This window comes from Mixophyes fleayi, chromosome 1 (assembly GCF_038048845.1).
Source record: "Mixophyes fleayi isolate aMixFle1 chromosome 1, aMixFle1.hap1, whole genome shotgun sequence".
Lineage (NCBI taxonomy): Eukaryota > Metazoa > Chordata > Amphibia > Anura > Limnodynastidae > Mixophyes > Mixophyes fleayi.
In genome coordinates this window covers 432,199,688-432,223,457 of record NC_134402.1, presented here as the reverse complement: position 1 = coordinate 432,223,457, position 23,770 = coordinate 432,199,688, and the positions used below count along the sequence as shown (strand labels likewise).

Sequence of the window (23,770 nt, the reverse complement as noted above, 5' to 3'; positions counted from 1 at the left end):
TATTTCATGAATAAAGTTATCTATCACAAACTGGCACTGTGTAAAATACTAATTGCCCCCATAAGAGACTGCATCCAAATGCTTCCTATAATTCAATATCCATCTTTCACATCATTGTGGAGAAATTGTATCCCACTTTTCTTTGTAAAGCTGCTTTTCCAGCTTGAACTGCTTGTTTGAGGTCCTGTAACAGCACCTCTGTTGGGTTTAGGTTTGGACTTTGATTATTCCATCCCAGAAGTTTAATTATTGCTGCTTTTCAGCCGTTCTTATGTGGACTTGATTTTTTGTATTTGGGTCACTGTCTTGCTAAATGATGCAATAACTCTTCAACTCACGGACGGACGATAGGACAATTCTCACTTAGCATTATCTAATAGGATAATTCATGGTTACTTCCATTATGGCAAGTCATACAGAGCCTGAGAAAGCAACGTTCTGTCACACTGCCATCGCCATGTTTGACTGCTGGTATGACGTTCTTACTGTGGAATCCTGTGTTTGTTTTATGCCAAGAAGTTCCACTTCATCTATCCATGGTACATTCATCCAAAGATTATGGAGCATCCACATAATGCTTGGCTAATGAGAGCTGAGCATTTGTTCTTCTCAGTTACAGTGGCTTCCACCTTCTACCCTCTCGTGAAGCACACATGTGCCCAGTCTGTGTAGTCACTGTCCTTTCCACACTGATGGATAAAAACAACTTTTTTTTTTTCTTCAGGAATTTTTTTTCATCGTGGCATTGATAACGCACTCAAAAGCAGCATGTGTTGAAATGCAAAGTTCTTTTATTCTTCCATAATGCAATGCATTGAGTCTTGGTTCAATGATAGAGCAAGACTGAAGACTCTATTCAAAACATATAGATTATATACATAAAAGCCCACCCCTCTTAAAAGTTAAATTTGTACCATAATTTATTCTATGACAGGCATAATGTAAAATATTTTTTAACTGGCAACTTGACTGACAGTGAGCAGGGCTGGCTGTAATCAACAATGACTGTTGTCAGCTGACTCGAATTATCTCTTTAATTGGGCTGGTTTAACTAGGTGGCCATTGCTTTTTTTCACAGTGCCAGTTGATGTTGGGTAACTGTGTATTAAATAAATGACCCACTGATAGTGTGGTTGAACAGTTCTATAAACCCCTCTGTAAATCATTGGATAAGCTTAAGCTTACTATGCAATTATTTAAGTTGCAAAAGGGTGGCAAAAACCAAACATCGTACTCAACCGAATTCAGTGTGTGTGTGTATATGTATGTATGTGTAATATATATCTCTATCTACCTGTTGATGGAGCTTAACACTTTAAAACCTACTCCTCTGCAATAACTCCTCTATGCCAGGAACTCTTAATTTTTTATCTCCTAGGGTACTCTCCCCCCTACTCATAATTTTTCCCTTAGATTTGTCACTCTCCCTGCCTTGTCCCCCACCCCCACCCCCACCACATGTCCACTGTCAAATTTTCTAAGGATGCATAGGATGTTTTTACAAGGATATATTTTTTTTTAAAAACAATTTTATCTCCTGTCACAAATAGAATTTAAATAACAAATAACAATTTTTTTATTTCTTTATTTGACTCATTTTATTAAATATTGTCGAAAGTTCTGAAAACAAATCTGTTACAAATAGATAATATAGTAAATCAGGTAGGTGACGCAAATATGTTTTATTAATTAAATACGATACATTCAAAGAATAATTCAACTCAAAACTGATATTTCAGTGTTTTGATATAAACCCAGTCCCAAAAGATGACTTCACGAAGACCAGGCGTTCATGTGGTCCGGAGGGACATGTTGCACGCGCCTGCTGCTGACTTTTTGGGTGCACTTACCCTCCTGTAATTAATAGTTCATTTGTTCATAACAGTTCTGCTGGATTTGAGTCTAAAAATCAATACATGATTAGTTAAAATACTTATAAGGAGACCGTGAAGTATTAAAATAACTTATTGTGCTTTGTGTTAATGTGCTTATACAAAATCATAGCTTAAAACTAGCTAATACCACTTTAATTTTATAATACTTCTTGTCCAAATTTATTTGTGAGGTACTTAGAATGTGCCTGTCCTTTGTTGCCTTTAATAATTCATAATGTCCCCTTATTGATGGGGAGATTTGAATGCGTTTCAGTAGTTAATGTTAAATTCTTATTGTTTTTATTATTTGACACAAATGAATATTTGTATAATATTTGATTTACTCTTGAGGAACAATCTGAAGTTCTCTGGCTTTATGTTTGCAGTGATATAATTGGCTTGTTCACCTTGTTGTATTGGAAATAGTTATGATCACAAAGCTACTATGTTTCTTTCTTGGTAAATTGAATTGGAGAGTGGACAACTCAAATTATATTTTCTAATGGGGTAGTTTCTCTCTCTTATTGAGTTGTGGGATTCTCCTCACCCCTGCTGGTCTGTTTTAATAATAAAAATAATTAATGGAAAACACATTACTTAACATTTTGGGGAACAGACTCTGTTGCTTAAACACTGCGGTCCAGTTTTTAATCTTTATATTCCACCTGAAGCGGTACTTTGTTGTACTTGGAATTATTTTATTTTTTTTAAGGGCTCAGGTACAATGTGCACTTCAGTGAATTCAGTGGGGTTTTCATTGTCTCATTAGTATTTGGTCTTGTGTGTTTAAACTCTGCTCTATGTCTCTTCCTGCTTTCAGTAGAGTTGGCATTTTGTAATCGTGGCTGTAGTGTAGCATGAACTGGGAAACTATACTGAAATAAAAGAATATGTTTGTGCATGTATCTTAATCATACACTTGACAGATATTACCGTTTGGAGAATGCTCTTTTTCCATTTTAATCTTTTAACCCCTACAAAAGGTTCTTAAATTGCGCCTTTATATGATAAAATTGGTACCATGAGTCCTGGTTCCTCATTCCTCCTCAGATGGACTACTGTATTCAGAGGCCTGTATTAAATGTAACCTGCAGTTTACAGTAATAAGCAGTGTGACTTGTACAGTTTTATTTATAGATATGTATGATGGAGAAATATTCTTTGTAAGCTACGCGTATAATTAAAGGGAGACCTCATTTACATTTGTTTTAACAAACTTTTAGAAGTGTGTAGTTAATAGCTAGTTTGTGTGAGTAATAATGTGTACCAAAATATAAATATACAGCTTTTATTTATTTATTTCTGCTTCCGTCCGTCTCGCTAGGCTTTTACTTTTCACTATATTGCAAAAGATAGATGATTTATTCTTATTTAAAGCGGCTGTATCCTGAAATGTTCTTTGATTAATTCAGGCCAGTAGAGGGGAATGCATATATTAGTTAAATATAATTTTATTTTATTTTCTGTGAAGGCTATGAGCAAATTATGGGTTTTACTCTGGTACCTTTTTAATACCCTTCGGTTCTTGATCATTGAGGTAACATCTCCAAGTGTATCAAACCCTACTCTTAATAGGGTCACATACCCCTTTCTACACCCCCAAACTATTGTTTTGTGATGGGATTATAATTTAGATTAGAACTCAATAAAAATATTAAAAGAGGGATTGAGGCTGTAAAGGGTTTATGGGGTAGAAAGGCAAACAATAGAGATGGATTAGATGGAGATCTTTGGAAGCCGATCTGTTTGCAACGTTGTCAAACCGATGTTTTATAGCAAGACTTTGGGGGGGGCGAGTCAATCCTATAGAGATGCAGCGCACCAATATTTTGTCTGGAATCTCCGCTCCTTTGAAGTGCAAAGAAAAGTAGGCGGAGGTTCTTTACCGTAATGGCCGGAATTTAATTCCCCCCCCCCCCCCCCCCTATATATTCTATTTATACTGGATAAATGTGAACAGAAAATCTATCCATCTAAGTTTTGTGTCCCTTTAACTGATAGTTGTCTATAGGCCCAGCTACAAGACCTAGCTACTCTTGTCAAAACACAATTGCACTGGTGTGATGAGTTAATTAATGTAGGAGACGTAATGAATTATCAATAAAAACAATGTGTGGCATCAGAAATATGAGGTAGGCCAATTAGAGGGTCAGACTTTTGCAATTGTGTCCTACTGGCTAAATAGTGACTAATGCATTTTTATACTTTCATATCAAAAGGTGAATAATACAATCCTGTATGTACAGTACTCTGTGTCTGTGTTCAGGTCAACGGCTCCACTTTATTACTTAGAGAACAAACGTTCTTTCCATTTCCTAAGTGACAACTGTTTTCATTTTGAACCTGGACGGGACTAATTGTACACAAGCCCTGCGATCATTGTGATGGGAGAGGTGACCATGCAGTGATAGTGCCTGTTTATCTACCAGCGTCACCTGCCTGCTTATGTTGATAACCAGACAGATGCGCTAATGGTTCGCTTGCTCTCTGTAATTGTGTACTTTGCTCTACATTTGTAAAATCTCTTTGCTGGGAGGAATTCCTCCTGTAAAGATGCCAAGTATTGTGAAGAAATTACTTTCTCAAGGTCTGGTATATATCTTTTTCTTTTTTTTTTTTCTTTTTCCTTTCTGAGTATGACAAGTCGCATTAGGGCCAGACAAAGGCCACTTGCCATGGCAATTAATGTGAAGTTGTGACTAAATCTTACCCCCCCCCCCTCCACACCCATCTTTGAACCCCACTTTTTAAAATTTGTTTTTACTTTAGTGACAACCTTATAAACACATGGCCCAAAGCATTACATTTGCCAAGAACTGCTGTGTCTGGGTTACAGCTTGCTAGTACAATATCATGTTGAAGCATTACAGACAGAGCCACAAATCTATGGGCAGTACAGTGGCTCAATGGTTAGCACTTCTGCCTCCGTGCACTGGGGTCATGAGTTTGATTCCCGACCATGGCCTTATCTGTGTGGAGTTTGTATGTTCTCCCTCTGTTTGCCTTTTGTTTCCTCCGGGTGCTCCGGTTTCCTCCCACACTCCAAAAACATACTGGTAGGTTAATTGGCTGCTATCAAAAAAATTGACCTTAGTCTTTGTTTGTCTGTCTGTCTGTGTATATTAGGGAATTTAGACTGTAAGCTCCAATGGAGCAGGGACTGATGTGAATGAGTTTCCTGTACAGCGCTGTGGAATTAGCGGTGCTGATGATGATGATGATTCTCTATTTGCTGAGAAACCTGTGTGTGAAAGAGACTCTGCTGTAATTGCAGAGTGTTATAGTCTGTGCAGTTCTACTTGCTGGGAGCCCAATGTAATGGATTTGCAAACTCGGGAGGAGCTGGAGATTTGTGCAGGGCGCTGTGCATGGGGCAATAGGCTGGTGCAGGATGCTGTTATGTCTGTTTCTACACACCTAAAATAAAACAATTGGTAAATAAAAAAAATTACGTACTGGTTCCTGACCAAAGAACAGCTTTTTAGTATTTAATAAAATAACCTGCAAATACTGTTAACTTTTATCTGATAATATTGCCATGTAGTTGTTGTTTTGCATATGGTTTGTAAATAGTTAAAGCTTTGGCAGGTGAGGGTCAAAAACTTGTTCTCCACACAACACTGGACGCTTTAAAATTGTAACATTACACATAAGTTGACCGAAAACCCAGATTGACTGACCAGACGATGCATAGGCAGATTTTGGGTTTATTATTTATTTACATATGTCCTATGTTGTAGAACAACCTCTACTCCTAAAGTTGTTATGTTAAAGAGCTGCAAATATCAGAATAGAGAGTCTCTGGAACTGTTTCATTATTGGTGGTTTTAGTAATACATTCATCAGACTGGCTGCTAGTGACATTATTTAAATAAGTGATGCAGTTAATGTTTGGTTTTTTTTTTCCTACAGCAATACAACAGATTGTCTGGAGAATAGGAAAATAAAATTACTATTATAAGAAGCAGATTGAGCCAAGTTTGAAGTTGGGAAGACGACCATATTTTGGGGTTGTCAGAATGTCCGACCTGAATATGTATAAAGAAATCTTTTAGTGATTTACTATTTATCCTTTACTGATTTTTATAGTAACATATTAATTCTTTACTCTCTAGAATGTTGTAGCATCTGATCATGCCCACAAGAGTATTTAGTCTTTTATATGCAAAGGTAGATGTCGGAACATGTGGTAGAAACTAATGGGTTACTAAAGGTCCTTGTAACTTGTCCCCTTCCAAATTTTGTATAAGCTCCCTCCATGGTTCTGTGACCATATTAACAATATTTCAGGCAAAATACTTTAATGGACCCTCTAGATGACTACTCTTGTTATGTTGTCATCTAGCGAGCAGTTCCTGTTATCAATGCATGTTTGTGTTCTCTCTTCTGTACAATGTTCAGTATGAATTGAATGGTTTTTTTTTAACACAATCTTTGTAACCTGTAAAGAGCACATTGTATTAACTGTGATAAAATAAGAAATACCTAGTTACTTGATATAATGTAAATGTTTGGTAGGTGACACTTAAGGCTCCCAGCATGAAGTTTGAATGTAACCAGCAGTAGATATCTGTGACTGTGGAAGCACCTAGGTTAAGCAGCATCGACAATTTCTATCTGCAGCAGTTAATGTTCAGTCTCTGGTCTGTGAGACCTGAAGTATTATGGGACAGCATAGACAAGTTTCTCATGGACCCAGATATGGGACTCTGCGGATTTACTAATCCTGAGGTTCCTTATAAACATAATAGAAATGTATTTTTTTTTTTTTTTTTAACTCAAAATTTTATTGCATAAAAATAAAAAACATGAGTGACATAAATAAAAACAAAAAGTAACTTGAGTGAAGCAATCAAAATACAAGTATCCAGCAATGTCACTCTCGCAACAGAACTACTTATTACAGTATAACAAATTAGTGATGAGGGAGGGGATGGTGATAGACATGAAAGGGGTGTAGGGGAGGGGGAAAAGGATATGGTCGTCGAGTGAACTAAACTAAGAGAAGCGTGCTCTCATTCAAGAGGGGGCACTATCAGGTCTGTATGGTGGTGTTTTAGAGAAGCAATAGGCTCAATGTTATATGGGAGACCCTAGGCATAGAGCCAGGGAGCCCATACCTGATAGAATTTGTCTTCTTTGTCTCGTAGTAACGAGGTGATCTTTTCCATGTTAGCGATGTACCATATGTATGATCTTAGAGAAGAGATGCGAGGGGGCTCCGCCCGCTTCCATAATTCAGCTATCGGGCATCTGGCGGCCGCCAGCACGTGTGAAGCTAGTTTCGCGGAGTGGGTATCTAGGTCCTGTATAGGATAACAAAGCAGGAAGGACCACGGGTTCTTCCTAATAGGGCATTTGAGAAGGGAGGAAAGGAGTCCCGCAACCCTATCCCAGAAGGAGGAAATGACAGGGCACGACCACCAAATATGTACGAGGGTGCCTCGGTGACCACAATTTCTCCAACAATCGGGAGAAGCCGACTGATGCATCATAGCGAGCCTATCGGGTGTGAGATACCATCTATAATAAACTTTATACGCATTTTCCTTGATTAATGTGGAGATGGAGCTAGAGGCCACATTCAGTCTAATGGTCTCCCAGCAGTCGTCCTCCGGGGGTGGGCCCAGGTCCCTCTCCCACTCCCTCTCATGTGTATTCTTGGTCTTCACCAGCTTTTCCAGTAGGAGACTATACAGGGAGGAGATCATACCTCTCGCAGGGGGGAGGAGAGACAGAGGGATTCAAATTGGGATGGAGGGTGGAGCGAACTGTCCGACAGGAGTGATAGGAGGAAATGCCGAACCTGCAGATATTGGTAGAAAGGCGGATGAAAGTTAGGAACTCTAGAGCAGAGAACGTCATAGGGTATAGGCCTTCCTCGCTCAAGGAGGCTTCCTGCGAATCGGAATCCCGCCTTGGTCCACAACCGAGAAAAAGATCAGGACATAGAAATGTATTTTGATTATTAAACACTGTAAAATTAGCATAGGTGTGTGCTGAGACTGATGGCAAGTAGAAATGACTGGTTATCATTCCTGGTGCAAGTTAGATGAATAATCTCATTGATCTCTCTAGGTTACAAAGCATAATTATTATGCTTGCTGTTAACCCTTTGTAAGTCTGCTTAATTCCGAGACGTGGAATAAATGGATTGGTTCATTATTGTAACCGCATTTGCAGGCAGCGTCTTTACAAGTCCTCAGAATGCTTTATCCACAGGGAGGATAGATAAGTCAATTCATTTCTCAAGCAGCCCTAGGGTACTATATTGTGTATTCTTACTCTTCCCTTGATAATATATCAGTAACTGTTATGCTTGTGTACAATATTTTCATTGTAACGGCAAAGCTGCAGTTTGGGCCATTTCCTGTGTTTTAAGTACTTGTATTGGCTATTTTTAGCAATATTTGCAACTGTCTAAGGAAAACAGAAACTGTTATTGGGGTGGGAGGCAGGGGAGCACTTTCAGATTTATTTAGAAAATGTTAAAACTTTAATTTTAGGTTTAATAGTCTATAAATTTTAAACTTGCCTGGGCAGTCGTAAACTTCATAGAAACATGACAAAAGTGAAATGAAATTTCTCTTCAGATATCTGTTTAATGTGTGGGTGTGTGTTATGTGATAGGTACAGTTTCATACAAAACTACGCCTTCTACTTCTTACTGTAACATGGAGAGTGCCCAAACACACATCCCAAAATGAAATCTTAATTCAGTTCATCTGGTTTGAGGCTACACATACCAAGGAGAAGCTGTTTTGTTTTTTTGTTTTTTTCTGTTTTTGTTTTTTTTGAGACTTGTGTTCTGTAATTATTTTTTTTATTTATGAGATTGACAACAAAAAATAAGCACATTGGTTACAATGAGCACAATAAACATACAAAGTGTTTACATACATAAGAAAAAAAAATATGATAGTATGTATTGACCGATAACCCCTATGTTCCAAAGACTAGGGTTTTTGACTTGTTCTGTAATTCGTTTTTAATAGCTTTGTATGTATGTATGTATGTATGTATGTATGCGTGTATGTGTGTGTGTGTATATATGTGTGTGTGTGTGTGTGTGTGTGTGTGTGTGTGTGTGTGTGTGTGTGTATATATATATATATATATATTTATTTATAATCTAAAAATTGTATTTATTTTTTCAGGAATTGAAACAATCCATTTGAACATTTCAATAAATAACAATTTACTATGCTTTTCATGATTTTATCAGTTACTCTCTCAATCGGTGCTTATTGGCAGTCATTAAAATAATTATATACAGTAATTGGATGCAAGATGAACGGCTTTCAAACTGTATGGCATGAGTAGTGGAGACAGCAGATATATAGTTCAGTCCTGCCTTTTCAAACCCTGCTTCACTTGAAATGTATTGTTAGTAGTAATGTTTTGGTGTGAGTACTCCTGTTTTACGCAGTTACCTAACTTTTCATAACCAAAATCAGAATGTGGAAAAATGTTTTGCTTCCTCTAAGTTTTGATTGTCTGGCAATGATTATTTATGCTTGTGTGTAGTTATAGGCTATGTAATCTGTACAGAGAGAGCTGTGTGATATAGAAGGCGTAGAGCGAGCTTATTGCTCTTACAGTCCGACCCACCTTCAGAATGCACTATGTTCGCTCCCGGCTCTCTCCCTCAATATTCCTCCCACTATGTAGGCTGGAGGAAGCGGCCTGGGAGAAGAGCATCAATCGCGAAGCAGAATGTTCTCCCTGGCAAAGGCACTTCGTAATAAAGCAATAAAATATCATAAGACCTGAGGACAGGGTCCTTTTAGGAAGGGTGTATTTGTCAACCATTCTATTTGATAAGTCTGAAGCTGTTACAGTTTTGCCACTTGCACTTATGACTGTTACTTTCTCAATGTCTTATACTGTGCACTGGGTTATATTACCCAGAGCTGACACTGCTGCCTATATCGTACGTAACATGTCATTTCAATTCTCCAATTTGTGCAACTCAGGGTGTTCATAGATGCAAAAAGCTTTATGCACAATCCATATAATTGCACAGTTATTACGCGCACTCGTCTCACAAAATATTTTAAATAATAAGGTCTAATAGAAAAGATCTTTCAGAACTATGATTTGTCTGTGTTTGGTTACTTTAGACTGTGCTCTGAAACAGTTGAATCTCTTATGGGGAGATTCAGTTAGTAGTATGGAAAAAAATTTATACACTGTACAATGTTTGCCTGTACCTCTATGGGGTGCGAGCAAAAATCGGAAGATATTTAACTAAAAAAAAAAATCAAAGTTGGGGTCTCTGTTGCCGCTCCAAAGACACTTTGTGTGTATTTTTTTGCAATTTGAATCTCCCCCTCAATGTGGACTTATTGAACTGTCCTCATTAAGCAACCTCTTTTTTTAAAGACTTATCATGTTTATCATATTTATTTGCATACAAATCATTAAATGAAAATATTATTTTGGGATAAAAACTTTAATTAAAATACATGAAACTGTTGTATGTATGAGTGAGTGCCTTTTAGCTTTCCTCCAGACTGGTCAAATTGCACAGATCTGATTGTTCAAGTGATCACAATGGAAACCTGTATTTCCATATCTGTTCTGGTTGCCAGCAGGGGAGATTGGTGGATTTGGTTTAACCCTCCTACCAGCTCAAATCTAATCAGACTTCAATTTTCGTAAACAAATCTGCATGTGTTTTGCCAGCATAGTGAGCGCTAACCTTGAGCAGGTCTGATCATTTGGCTCCATCGCAATCAGATCTGTGGTCAGTTTGAAGATACATATGGACACCCTTGAAAGGTGAACAGCGATTTTGATAAACATGATTGGCCACAGATGAGATTGGCCACAGATGATTTGCATCTGTCTAAAGTTGTTTGTGATATAGAGTGAAGGCAGCCAGACCGTGACCATTCAGACTTGGTCACACGTGTATAGCCTCATCTGATGGAGATCACTCTGCTTTGTGTCACATGGAACGGTGTGTGTATGTATGTGTATATATATATATATATATATATATATATATATATATATATATATATATATATATATATATATATGTGTTGTATTTTTATTTACAAAGATTTAGTTTATTTTCTGGAAGCTGCAGTGTGAACTCTTGTAAGAGACATTAAGTGTTAACCGGCATCAGGATTTGTGCAAGGAATAAGACCACAGAAGAAATATCCACAGGCTTTTTTCAGAAATTAAATTTTGCACAATAGATTTGGCTTGTCTGAGTAAGAATAAAATATTCTAGCTCCTGCTACTTCGCAGAGCAAATCGCCCCCCCAAAAACACCTGTAATTCATTTTTAAAATGAGCTGTTTATGAAAAATGTTATTATAGTGAGCGGAGTTTTGTAGTTGTATCAATAAGAACTTATTAATGAAATCACATAAGCGGAGTGCTACTAGCTGGAAGGTGCACCACCCACACCTTAATGTCCTGTATTCTTGGGACTGCTCGCTGTTATGCTTAGTGAAACCTGTTTTTTTTTTTGTGAGACGTTTTCCAAAGCTATGAGAAAGATGTTTCAGTCTGTAGGATGTAGAACTCTGAGTCCAGCATCATCTGGAAGAGAGATGACCAAAATGTTCAAGACGGTGAAATATTTGCCAGCATTGTCCAGATGTGGTTTGGGTAAGACTTAAAGGCTAAATTCTGCCAGCAAAACATACATCAGGTGGCAAAATCAATTTCTCTCCAGGTTTATTCATAGTACGTAATGACAACATCAGAATTTCCTATCTCTGTAAACGTTTTCTGCCACAAAACTCTATGTGAAACATTTGCCTCAATCTTGCTTAGACCCGGGTCTTTTACAGGGTTATTCCCAGGTCCGACCCAGGTAGCCGCCAGTGTGAACGGCGAGACCTGATTTGAAAAACTCAGATCTCACCGAACACCATTGTAAAGTAAAAAAAAAAAAAAAAAAAGCATCACAAGAGGGGCCAATCAGAGCTTCTCTTGTGATGTTGCCATGGAGACCCTGGCAGACCCATGTTCAGTGTAAACATGGTCTACACGGGTATATGCCTGGGGGGTGTCCTGCACTGTCCCCCGGCAATATCCCGGGCTCACATACCTGGGATATTGCCGGGTGGCAATCTGAAAGTGGCATTAAGTGGCTCTTTATGATGCATTTAAAATCCATCTTCAGAAATAGAAACGTTTCTTGTATTCCCGCCACATTGCCTCCGACATGACACTTGTAGATGTACCTCTCCAGCAGGAAGGGCTCTCCTTGTATCTGATTGGTTTCTGGTCACCATGTGATACACCTGCATTGATGGCTGTTTTCAGAATAGAGGCCTTGGCCTGGTCAGATTAAGTTGTGTGATTTACACTCAGTCTTTGCAGTGTGAAAATTGGGATTAAAGTTGGCTTTTTAAACATTTTTTTTTGTCAGCAAAAATGCAAATTGTAACAAACATTGTGTTTCTATGAAAATGTAATATATTTTAATGTAGTCAATTTCTGGATTTGCTAAAAAATACAATAAAGCCAGTAGTTCAGGACCATGACTGGTATGTGCTATTTGTGGCTTAGACAGTGCTAGCTACTTGTCTAGCCTAAAGCAGCTACTAATGGGTCCTAAAATGTACTGCTGGTGCCTTATATTTGTCTGTGCATCCTAGAAGTATTTAAGGGTGCACATATATCCCCTGGTTTCTTAAAACATTCAGCTGGTCCAGAATTCAGTGTTACTTTGTCCCCTTCTATTGGTTTCTGATAATGTGCTGTAACTTGTAATAAATAATTCAGATCTATTGTCTGGATATGTTTTCAAACCAAACTGTAACTAGTTAATATTTGCACTATTTTGGCAGATTTTGGGGAGCAATGGTGTAAAACCTTTCACAGACATCCTCATATACCTATCCTTTGCAGTGCTAAATGTGCTTTAGAGACAGACGTTTAGTTTCTCCTGTTTTATGATTCATTTAAATGTCGGCTTTTAAATACTTGTACATAATTTAGACATATACTCCAATTTGGGTGCATGCCAGCAAGCACAAGTTTGATTTTGTTTAAGCTTGCTATTTAAAATGCATGATGTAGATTACAACTAAGCAGAGTAGAGAGATTGTGGTTAATTCATAAAGTGTTTGTGTGCACAAATGTGCTGTAACACATGACAACTAGTCACACTTTCATTAACTGCGCTGCAAAAATAACAGCTACAATTTAAGTTTTACGTGTTACAGCTCTTAAGCAACGTTGTATTTAAATAGGCTTCATTGAGTGTGTTTTTCCAGTCTTGCAGGCTGTGTGTATGTAGCAGAAGCTGCATTCCATATTTGAAAGCTGCATTACCCCTTAAGTGGCAGTGGGGGGGTGTGAGCGGGAGGACTAATCAGAAGCTGCCAGTGGTTATGTCTTCTGATTGTCCTTCTGATTTTGATACTTATGTAGTGGAGGGGAACATCTTGTATCAGACAAGTTTGGAGTGGCCAGAACTAACATTACTATGGCTTCAGGCAATATGTCATGATTTAAAGGCTTGGGTAATGCAGAATGTTAAACGGAGAGTACAATGTATATTTTTCTCTTTCGTATTCTAGGGCTACTCAAAGAGCTTTGCTTATCCATCAGTTTCCAACCACTTTTGCTCGTCCGTTTTATAACTAGCGATTTTAGCGGTTATATTACTGCACTGTTATGTAGCACAACATGTTTTTTGTATCCTTTGCTTAAACCTGCCTTAAGGTATTTGAATATTTTTTTTTTAATAGATTTGTGGAAGAATTAGTAAAATTATAGCATAACATGTTTAACAGGAAGCCTTTCAGCAATTAATAACTAAATCGAAGCTTGCTTATGTTTGTTTGCATACCTAATTAACAGATGGGTGACTTAGAACAAATGTTTGCTGTTTTTATTAACTGAGATTTGCACTTTTAGTATTGGTTATTACTCAAAGGAGTGATGAACTTGGTAACTTTCTGCGCCATAAACTGCTACATTGCTTCACTGGGTGCGTTGGCAATAATGATTAAGCGATCATATAATCTTCATTGCTTTGCATTACAATATTTTTGATATTGGTAAAGTGACTGTAAAGTTTGTTGGGGGAGGAGATGTTTTTGTACATTGCAAAGTGCTCAGAAATCTGAGCAGTGTGTGTGTAAAACTGAGCAGTACATGAGGTTTTCCTGCCTTCCTTGTTTAAAGCCTGTGGACTGTGAAGGTGCATAAAACAAATAATGCAAATCTAATTTCTCATGCTCCTCCTGGTCGCAGCTGAAACGCATTATAATGTACAAAGCCTTAAAAATGCAAATATAAAATCCTTTTATTAAAACTGGACTATCATCTACTGTAATATTAAGGGGTGGATTAAATTGTCCACCCCCTTAATATTTACATTGAACAACACTTCTTTTTTTTTTTTTACCGTTGGTACGGTAAAAAGTAACCACTTTTTGCTCGAACCTCTATAGGGCGCAAACAAAAACCAGCGTTGCTCTAATGTATATAAAAAAAAAAATTTGCCCGCGATGTCTCGCGGCTGTTACGTTGGCACCTTGCGCGGATATTTTGACATTTGAATTCCCACCTATGAGCTAAATATAAGATTGTTTTTCTTATAGGACTAGGTTTCTATGATTGTGGCAGAAAGTCTGCTTGCAAGGCTCACCATTTAATAGCAATGGTGTTTTGTCTTCTCTTCCCCATAATTAGGGGCAGGTCAGCCTTACTGAGCTAAAATCACCCACAATACAATCCGTTTGGGGAGCATTGCCTACTTGAAAAGGATAATGCAGGAGGAACTGAAAATATGAGAGAGAAGGCAAAGACAATACTCCTTGTGTTTGCTCATAGCCTGAATAGAGGTATTGCATGGAACAGTTTGGTTAATAATGCTTATCATAGGGTAATGTATGTGCACAAAGAACATTATCGAGGTAGCTGTCCCTTTAAGCATAAATCTGCTTCTGGTTACCATGTGGTATTCTACTTAGTTTATATATTTTGCAGATAAAGTATCCAGTTTGATGGAATATTGTGTTTCCAAATAAGATTTGATCAAGTTGTCTCTTGGTTTGATGAACTGAAAAATTGTATTCTGTGTGTTTTTGGATTTTGTCCTTGGTAGAAATGTAAAATGACATTTGAGTAAAAAGGCTGTACAAATAACCTGGCTGGTAAGACCTGGTGAAGAACTGTGAGTCTTCATATCAAATAGATCTGTCAGATCTACCACTAAAGCACACAAGTTATTAACCTGAAATGTATGTAGTGTGGTTTCTGAGTAGGTGGAATGTGTACCCCTGGGGGGAGATAAGTCTACCAGCTAATGTTTTCAGTTTAATTTAAATAATGAATACAATACAATTTGTAAACCAGATAGATGTTGTTTTATTTTTAAACATTTAAAGACAGATAGGGTTACTTAGGAAATATTATACACATGTTGGGGTACTTTACATAACTCTAGTACGATACATTGAAACACACTAGAGGGAATTTGGTAGACTTCTGTCATCATAAGTGGGTACATTATACAAGAAGAGTGAGATAAAAAGTATTTTCTGTAGAACAGGCTTCAGTATCGGCACCATGAGGGAGAGATTACTGCTCCAATGCAATAATATAGAATAATGGAGACTATAGTAGTCTTCAGCAGGTAACACAGTAAGCTGCAATAGACACTCAAGGCCTGACTCACCAAGGCACATATACTGATCATAACATGTGTTTGTTTTAAAACACACATAAATCAGCTCTGCACACTCCTGAAGATAACAAGGAACTGATGAATTCGGGTGTAGATATGCTGTTCTCTACTACACAAGACACTGCAGGATACATCCAATACCTTTGTGAAATATGCATTTTGTGAAAATGAACAGAAAAATAAATATTGAATTAATGTCACCTGTTAATAGTATAAGCATTAATGATGAAACGGTTAAAAAAAAAGTGTTAAATGAATTTCATCGGAATTTTTTTTTTTATTATTATGTAATTAATGTCTGACCATGAAATAAATTTTTATAGTTGCTCCTGATTGCAAACTCATGTTACAGCATGCATACGTGACTGTCATCACTAGTTCTCAGGACTTAGACTAGCCCTGTAGCTGGAGCAAGAGATACAACAGAAATACAAGTACCTTTGCCGTACCTAGAGCTTGATTCAGCCGTGACTGCGTGCACTTGTGCTTGGCACGCCCTTACTGTACATTGACTACAGACAAACGCCCCTTCCCTCCCAGAAATCGTAGGTTGTAGTGAGCGTTGTTTACGTACAAAGCCAGGGCTGCTTTTACTGGCGTATATTCCGATTCTGGGAATGCGCAGTGTGATAGTGCCTTGATGAATGAGGCCCCAGCAGTGACCACGTGTGTGGCCAGTAATAGAACGTTGGGTTACATCCAGGATTCTATTCTGAACATCTGCCGGATGGAATGTTCAGACCCGATCTAACACGTGACTTCTGCTATGCGAGGGTCGAATTTCTCCCCCTGTCACATAGAAGTGTGTGAAGCGTTAAAAGTATTTTCTATAGTAACTGTTGATGCGTGAACAGGATTGAAGCATCTCTGTTCTTGGCTCCGGTGTCCTCACACGACTTCAGACAAGTAGATACAATGCCGTCTAATTCCATGCTCTGTGAAATCACGTTTGTATTAGGTGTATTCCAATGCGGAACCCAGGCTGGTGTCTTGCAGTCCCAGAGTAGTGGGTCATTGTGATATCCAGCTTGTCCTCCCTGCAGATCGGGAATCTCGGTGACAGCAGGACGGTGTGTTCCTCCCCCTCCCGAGTTCAGTGTAAACTGGAAATCAAAGGCTTATTGTAGATGCTTTGTTCTCATTGGCCCTGCTGTATGTAATATGATCCTGCAGCTTGTATTACACCAGTGTCTTCCCTAACCTCATCCGCGTACAACATCAGCAGTACAAATATTCATGTCTAAGTGCAATCGTCTTATTTATGTGGATACCACAATGGTCACAAGGGGGAGGATCACGAGAGTCAAATAAAACTCTGGAATTATACTTCATAGGCTGAAGCTGCTTAAAATACCCCTACATGTAAACACACTGTCTTATAAAAGCTGCTAATAAAACATGTTGAGGTATAAAAAGAAAAGGTTCACAGCAGCACTTGAAAATTCAGCATTGTACTTACATTTGTCAGGCAGCTTAGTGCAAAGGTATTGTTCTTCAGCTATTTAAGACAAAGGCTGACTGTTAATGTTTGAGTTTAATTTAAATAATGAAGAAAATAAATTTTGTAAACCAAATAGATGTTGGATGTTTACCAATATGCGTTGTGTGTAGGAGCCTGTAACCTGCCTGGTCCAGCCTGATATTTGGCCACAGTTTCCTTTTAAATTGTATTAGTACTTTAATTTATCAGGGATTAAAAGCTCCTTTGTTCACAACTTTCAGATGCTCAAGTGAGGCGCAAGTGAACCTCTGTCTGCAATAGGAAAATCATTTTGTAAAATTATCAAACGTCTATGTAAAAGTTTATCTGCTATTTGTATGGTTTTTGTTCATTGTAGCTTAATGCATCCTGGTAGTGTTTGGCTGTCTTCAGTGCTCCTCACTGAACTTATAACAAGAGTTTTCACATTTAAACAGAGAACAGTCTTCATTTTTTCAATGTTATTTCTACCTATAAATAATAATAATAATAATATTATGTAAACAAATTGTGAGTACAAACCTATGCAATCTTCAGCTGTTATGATTTCACCAACGATTGATAGTCCAGGTGAGCATGCCAATAAATGAATTGGGGTGGATCAGTACACAGCTACACAATTTAACTTCAGAACCAGGATCTTCATCTCTCATAAACATCTGCTGAAAAGATTGTGACACTCTATGCACTCTACACATATCTGCCTACACTGCTGGTCGTGACTGCGTGCACACTTCCACATTAGCCCAACATCGTTCCATTGTTTATTGTGTTTTGTTTTGTTTGGAAGTTTATAAAGGCAAATCGACAGATGCGATGTGTTTTGATAAGATAAAACATGATCCTGGGAGCGTACACCCCCTTGCAATATCTGACCAAACGGTAGTGAATCGTGTGACCTGCACGATAATTGCATAGGTGTATATCTAGCTTAACTCTGTGGTTAAGGACGCAGATGATAAAACTAAACTGAGACACTTGACCTCAGTCTGAGTCCCAGTGTTGGCACTTTGTGAAGACTTTGCCTGAGTACAGTGCTGAGTGTAACTGTATGTGCTGATAGAATGCAGCCCTTATAGTCTTCTGGTTGTAAAGAGCTGAAGGTTTGTTTACCTGTAAAGAAGCCTTGGCAGATGGAACATGATTAATAGATCTGTGCTCAAGTATTGTATTTCTGTGAGCGCTGCCTCTGTATATACTAAACATATAAAGTTATGTCTACTCAACTGCTGTTCTCTTGTCAACACCATATTTTTTTATATTCCAATCTCACTAGAGACAGATATTTCTTTATTGGAGATGTGTTTAAAAGAAACTGTTAGCACATTGACTATTTGTTTTCCCATGGTTTCCCCTCTAGATTCACTTTATGCCTTTTTGCATTAGATGTATAGAAAATAAGTTTGGGGTTTTTCTACACTCCCATTGCCTGGGAGAGGGGACATAAACCAGAGCCTGCTGTTCCAATGCCCGGACTCTGCTTGAGAATCTGGCAGCATAAACTGTTCTGTTCGCTCCGGGGTTGCTTCCTTCACAAGCACTCACAAGGGAAGGGACTGTGATATAGGGGGGGGATTCAATTAACCACAAAGTGCCGCTAGAGCCTGGCATGATGTGCTGTAGTGTGGAAGTAGCCCAGGAGCGAGCATGAGGCTGTGTGCTGTTATGTAGTGTACATGGGACAATGGGCACAGAGCTGGAGACTGGATTCAGGTAAGCGACAGGCCTTTTTTTTTTTCTAAGCTGTTGTGTAAATGCTGTGCTGGACATAAATGAAGTGTCCCACAGGTACCTGTGTAGAAAAACATAGCGGCGGTAAACCCCATAGGTGGCTGCAGTTTATGTGCATACTTCTAAACATTTCTGAATAATGAAAGTAAAAAGTGAGTGACGTGCTTGGAACTATGTCATAGAAAATGTATTTATACAGAGGAAGCAAGAGAACAATGCATACAGTGCAGGAGTATGTAAATGCAGGGAGCTCGAATAACAGCAGCGGGTCCAGGGGCTCGATTTATATCATTTAGTTTTTGTTTGTTTTTTTCTTTCTTTTTACTACTGGTTCTGTACTGAATAGTATAGATAGATGTGATACTATATTACTACTTAAGCATATTATTTTACACACATTCTTTTGGAGTTTATGTTGTGGTGTCTCTGGGATACTTTTGGTCTTTAATTTTATTGCAGTCGTTAAACTTGCATAGAATTTATTCTGTTTGTGCAGCAACATAAATTTACCCAAAAATATCTAACCTATAATATGGAATAGAACCCACATAATCGTCCAGAATGCTGCTGTCAGCCAGTATAAAACACTAAATAAAACTGTTCTTCCTTGAACCACTTTTGGTAGGTACTAACCACTGTTTACGGGGAACACCCCACAAGACCTGCCGTTTTGGAGATGCTCTGACCCAGTCGTCTAGCCATCACAGTTTGGCCATTGTCAGAGTCGCTCAGATCCTTACACTTGTCCGTTTTTTTCCCTGCTTCCAGCACATCAACTTCAAGCACTGACTGTTCACTTGCTGCCTAGTATATCCCCCCAACCCTATACAGGTGCTATTGTAACAAGATAATCAATGTTATGCACTTAACTCGCCAGTGGTTTTAATGTTGTGATATGTATATGTTGTGGAGATAGATATATATATATATATATATATATATATATATATATATATATATTAGTGTGTGTTTTTCAGCTTAGGCTGTTGTATAATTATTTGTGGTGACAGAAGAGAATGATGAATAAATATCTGTGGGTTATATAGATTTATGTTGCACAGAGGCTGTGTATAACCGGCAATTTGTTTGGGCTGTATAAGAACAATGACCATAAATTGATTGTTGGAACACTAGGTATGATGCTGTCACATTCCAATGTGTATAACCCCCTCCTGAATTGTGTTTGTGTTCAGTGTATGCCGCAAATTAAAGGCTAATTCAACCCTAAACAAACATTATCGCCATTTGATTTTCATCACTTGATCTGAAATAAAATATTGCCAGTACAGCCGATCCCACAACGTTTGTAATGGTCCAAGCAGGATATCGCCCCTCTTTGTTCGGCGTTGCTGAAGTCCCTTTCCCAAAAATATGTTATTTTATTAATGAAAGCCTATCTGAGCAGCAGAGGTCTTCTCCTGCCTGATTGGGTGACCCACCAAAAACATTTTTAGTCCTATGTGATCTGGTCAGCCTCACGCACTGTGGAACTTGCATATATAATATTTACAAAAAGCTACTACTGTTATTGGGGGGGGGGAGCAATTTAAATATTAAAACAGTCGTACTGCTCGTAAACTCATTCTGTCATGCTGCGTACAATAATTCAGTCTTTGCTATTATTCTATGTCTTTCATTAGTCATATTTGTGGGACATATGCATTTGTCAGATTTGGTTTGACAAAGATGTGGATGGTCCTGGATAAAAACGGTTCATGAAGATGCCCTGTTCATAATGGGTGTATTTGTTAGGTGTGTTTTTACATCCTCCAGACCTTCCTCCCTACCCTGTTTCATATCGCTACCCGTGGTGAGCTAGGGTTATAGGTTTCATTATTTGTCTGAATTAGGTTCTGGCTTATCTGTGTGGAAAGGCAGTTAAAGATTTCATTTATTTTGGTTTTTTTTGGGAGGGATTAACCCCATCTAAAGTAGCAGAACATCATGGTTCAGTCTTTGGCAATAGTCTGTCCATCAACACCCTGTTGATGTTTTACTGAATACAGTACTTGGTGCATTGTTTTCATAAATAGAAGGTTAATTGGCTGCTATTAAATTGACCTTAGTCTCTCGGTCTCTGTGTGTATGTTCGGGAACTTAGACTCTAATACCATGAGGTACTCTTGAATGTGCGGTGCCAGTTTAAATGGTTTGATCAGCACGGGGGCGTAGTGGTTAACACTTATGCCTCACAGCATTGGGGTCATGAGTTCAATTCCAGATCAGGGCCTTAACTGTGAGGAGTTTGAATGTTTACGTGGGTTTTCTCAGGGTGCTCCGGTTTCCTCCCACATTTCAAAAACATACTAATTGGTTAATTGGCTGCTGATGAAATGAGCACTAGTCTGTGTGTGTGTGTTAGGGAATTTAGAATGTAAGTGCCAATGGGTCAGGGGCTGATGTGAGTGAGTTCTCTGTACAGCGCTGTAGAATTGGTGGTGCTATATAAATACATGGTAATAATGAAAATATGAACAAATGCCTTATGTTTTTGTTATTTCGCTAGATGCACACCACAGAACTGTGTCTTTGTTTCGTATGCAAAAAACCTGACTTAGCATAACATAATGCTGTATGCAGCCCAACTCTCAGGTACATGTCACAGCTCCCCTGCATTGCAAGGGCTAGATGATGGATCTGTGCAATAGAAGCTGCCCAGGAACATGTACAGCACTCTATGCTGTCACCTATGAACAGGGCCGGACTGGGACTAAAAATCAGCCCTGGCATTTCAAGCATACAGGCCCATCTCTGTTGATGAGCATGAAAAAAACTGGGTGCCGCTAAGGGCGTAGCCACATTATGTTGGGGGCGTGGTCAAGATGGGGCATTGATACATACATTATAATAAAACATTACATTTATCAGGCCCTCCCTATCATGCCACCCCTCCACCCCAGAAGCACATTACAACACCCCCAGTCCACTGTACTTATCTATGCTTCTGATGCTGCTGACATCCATCAGGATGGGAACTTCCTGTAGAGTGAGCAGGGAAACTCTTAGTCTCACAAGATTAATAAATCTCATGAGACTTAGAGCTCCTCGGCTTGCTCTGCAGGCTGTGTCCTATCCAGGGACTGGGAGTAGCTATCCGCTCCCTCCTGCTAACCAGAGCTGGACTTAGTCTCAGGGGGCCCTAAGGCACTTAAGACAGGGGACTCCTATGATGTAATATGGTTATTAGACACATTTTCAACAAATACATAGGCAATACTGTGAACACTACTATTAGGTGCACATAGTTCTGCCTTCACAAGCAGTACAATGTGAAGTAGGACATACCTCCCAACTGTCCTTGCAGTCAGACCAAATCCTGACTAAGCGGGACAGTCACCCACCAAATTCAGGACAGTTGGCAGACTGTCCTGGTCTCTCTTACCTCTCTTGTCATTGTCACCACTTGTGGCTGCTGGTGTCTTTAGATCAGTTGCTGCTTGTCTGGATCCTGGAATGTTGGGGGCCCTATTTGAAAAAAAAAAAAAAAAAAAAAATGGGTACATGAAAGTTAGAAAACTCCAAACAGCACCGATGTTAACTCAATATAGCACCCACGTTATAAAATTAGGCCTCACTCCAGTCCCAACATTAAAATAGTATTCCCATTTAATAAATAAATCTATTTCCCTCCCTCCAAACAACCTCAGCAAGAAATTAAATAGCATTTATGTTTAATAAAAATAACCCATTTCCCACAAACATCCCAGGCATTAAATAATTCATAATCAGATTTCATAATTAGACCTCATTTTCCCCAAACAGCCCCACATTCACTTAATAGCACACATTATAGTCATAAACGGTCCCCCACACACATTATAGTCCCCCCATGAGACATTTATTGTCCCCCTCCCCCCTGCACACATTTATTGCCCCACTCCCCCCCCTGCACACATTTATTGCCCCACTCCCCCCCCTGCACACATATTCCGTTTCTCTCCCCTCCCCCCTCCCTGCACACATATTCCGTTTGTCTCCCCCCCCCTCCCTGCACACATATTCCGTTTGTCCCCCCCCCTCCCTGCACACACATTCCGTTTCACTCCCCCCCCCTCCCTGCACACATATTCCTTTTCTCTCCCCCCCCTCCCTGCACACATATTCCGTTTCTCTCCCCCCCCTCCCTGCACACATATTCCGTTTCTCTCCCCCCCCCCCCTCCCTGCACACATATTCTGTTTGTCTCCCCCCTCCCTGCACACATATTCCGTTTCTCTTCCCCCCCCCTGCACACATATTCCGTTTCTCTTCCCCCCCCCCCTCCCTGCACACATATTCCGTTTGTCTCTCCCCCCCCCCCCCCGCACACACATTCCGTTTGTCTCCCCCCCCCCCCCCTGCACACACATTCCGTTTGTCTCCCCCCCTCCCTGCACACATATTCTCTACACTTACCTCAACACTGACAGCTGCCTCCACTGCAGCTCATCCTACGCGGGAGCTGGGCCGGCGCACAGTGACGTCATGACGGCTACACACACAAAAAAAAAATTAATCGGGGTATCACAGGGTGCCGGACCGGCCCATACTGCCATCGGTCCTTCTGGCATTTGCCAGAAGTGCCAGATGGCCAGTCCGGCCCTGCCTATCAAGCAAAATCAGGGCATTTGTACACAGCTTACTGACTTTCTGTGCTCACTCCCAGACAGATCCAACATAGAAAACTCAATCTTTCTATTTGTACATATCGCATTCTCCTTTTGTTTAGTAGACTGCATATAGGCATCAGTGATTTTATTTCAGCCCACAATTTTACTTATGGTCTTACTTAGATTACAAGCCCAAATAGATTCTAGCGTGAGCTCCCGCATTGTAAGTGCACACTAGCTTATGATCTACTTGTTCTGTGGTCTGAGGCCCATGCACACCAAGGTAAATTACAGCATGTGCATCATCCCTACATCTCTCCTCCGTCCCTCCCTGATTAGTGGATGACAAATGGAGCATTGGAAGGATTCAAGCTGCCCATTTGCACTAGCACTTAGCCAGCCCAGTACATTGCCTCTGACTAAA

The 23,770-nt window shown here is 39.3% G+C and overlaps 1 protein-coding gene across 4 annotated transcripts in view; it reads left to right on the top strand.

The window, feature by feature from the left end:
- The window catches only part of NIPBL (NIPBL cohesin loading factor), a 115,908-nt gene that overhangs the window by 11,231 nt on the left and 80,907 nt on the right, over positions 1-23,770 (top strand). The gene's annotated exons all lie outside the window — the stretch shown is intronic.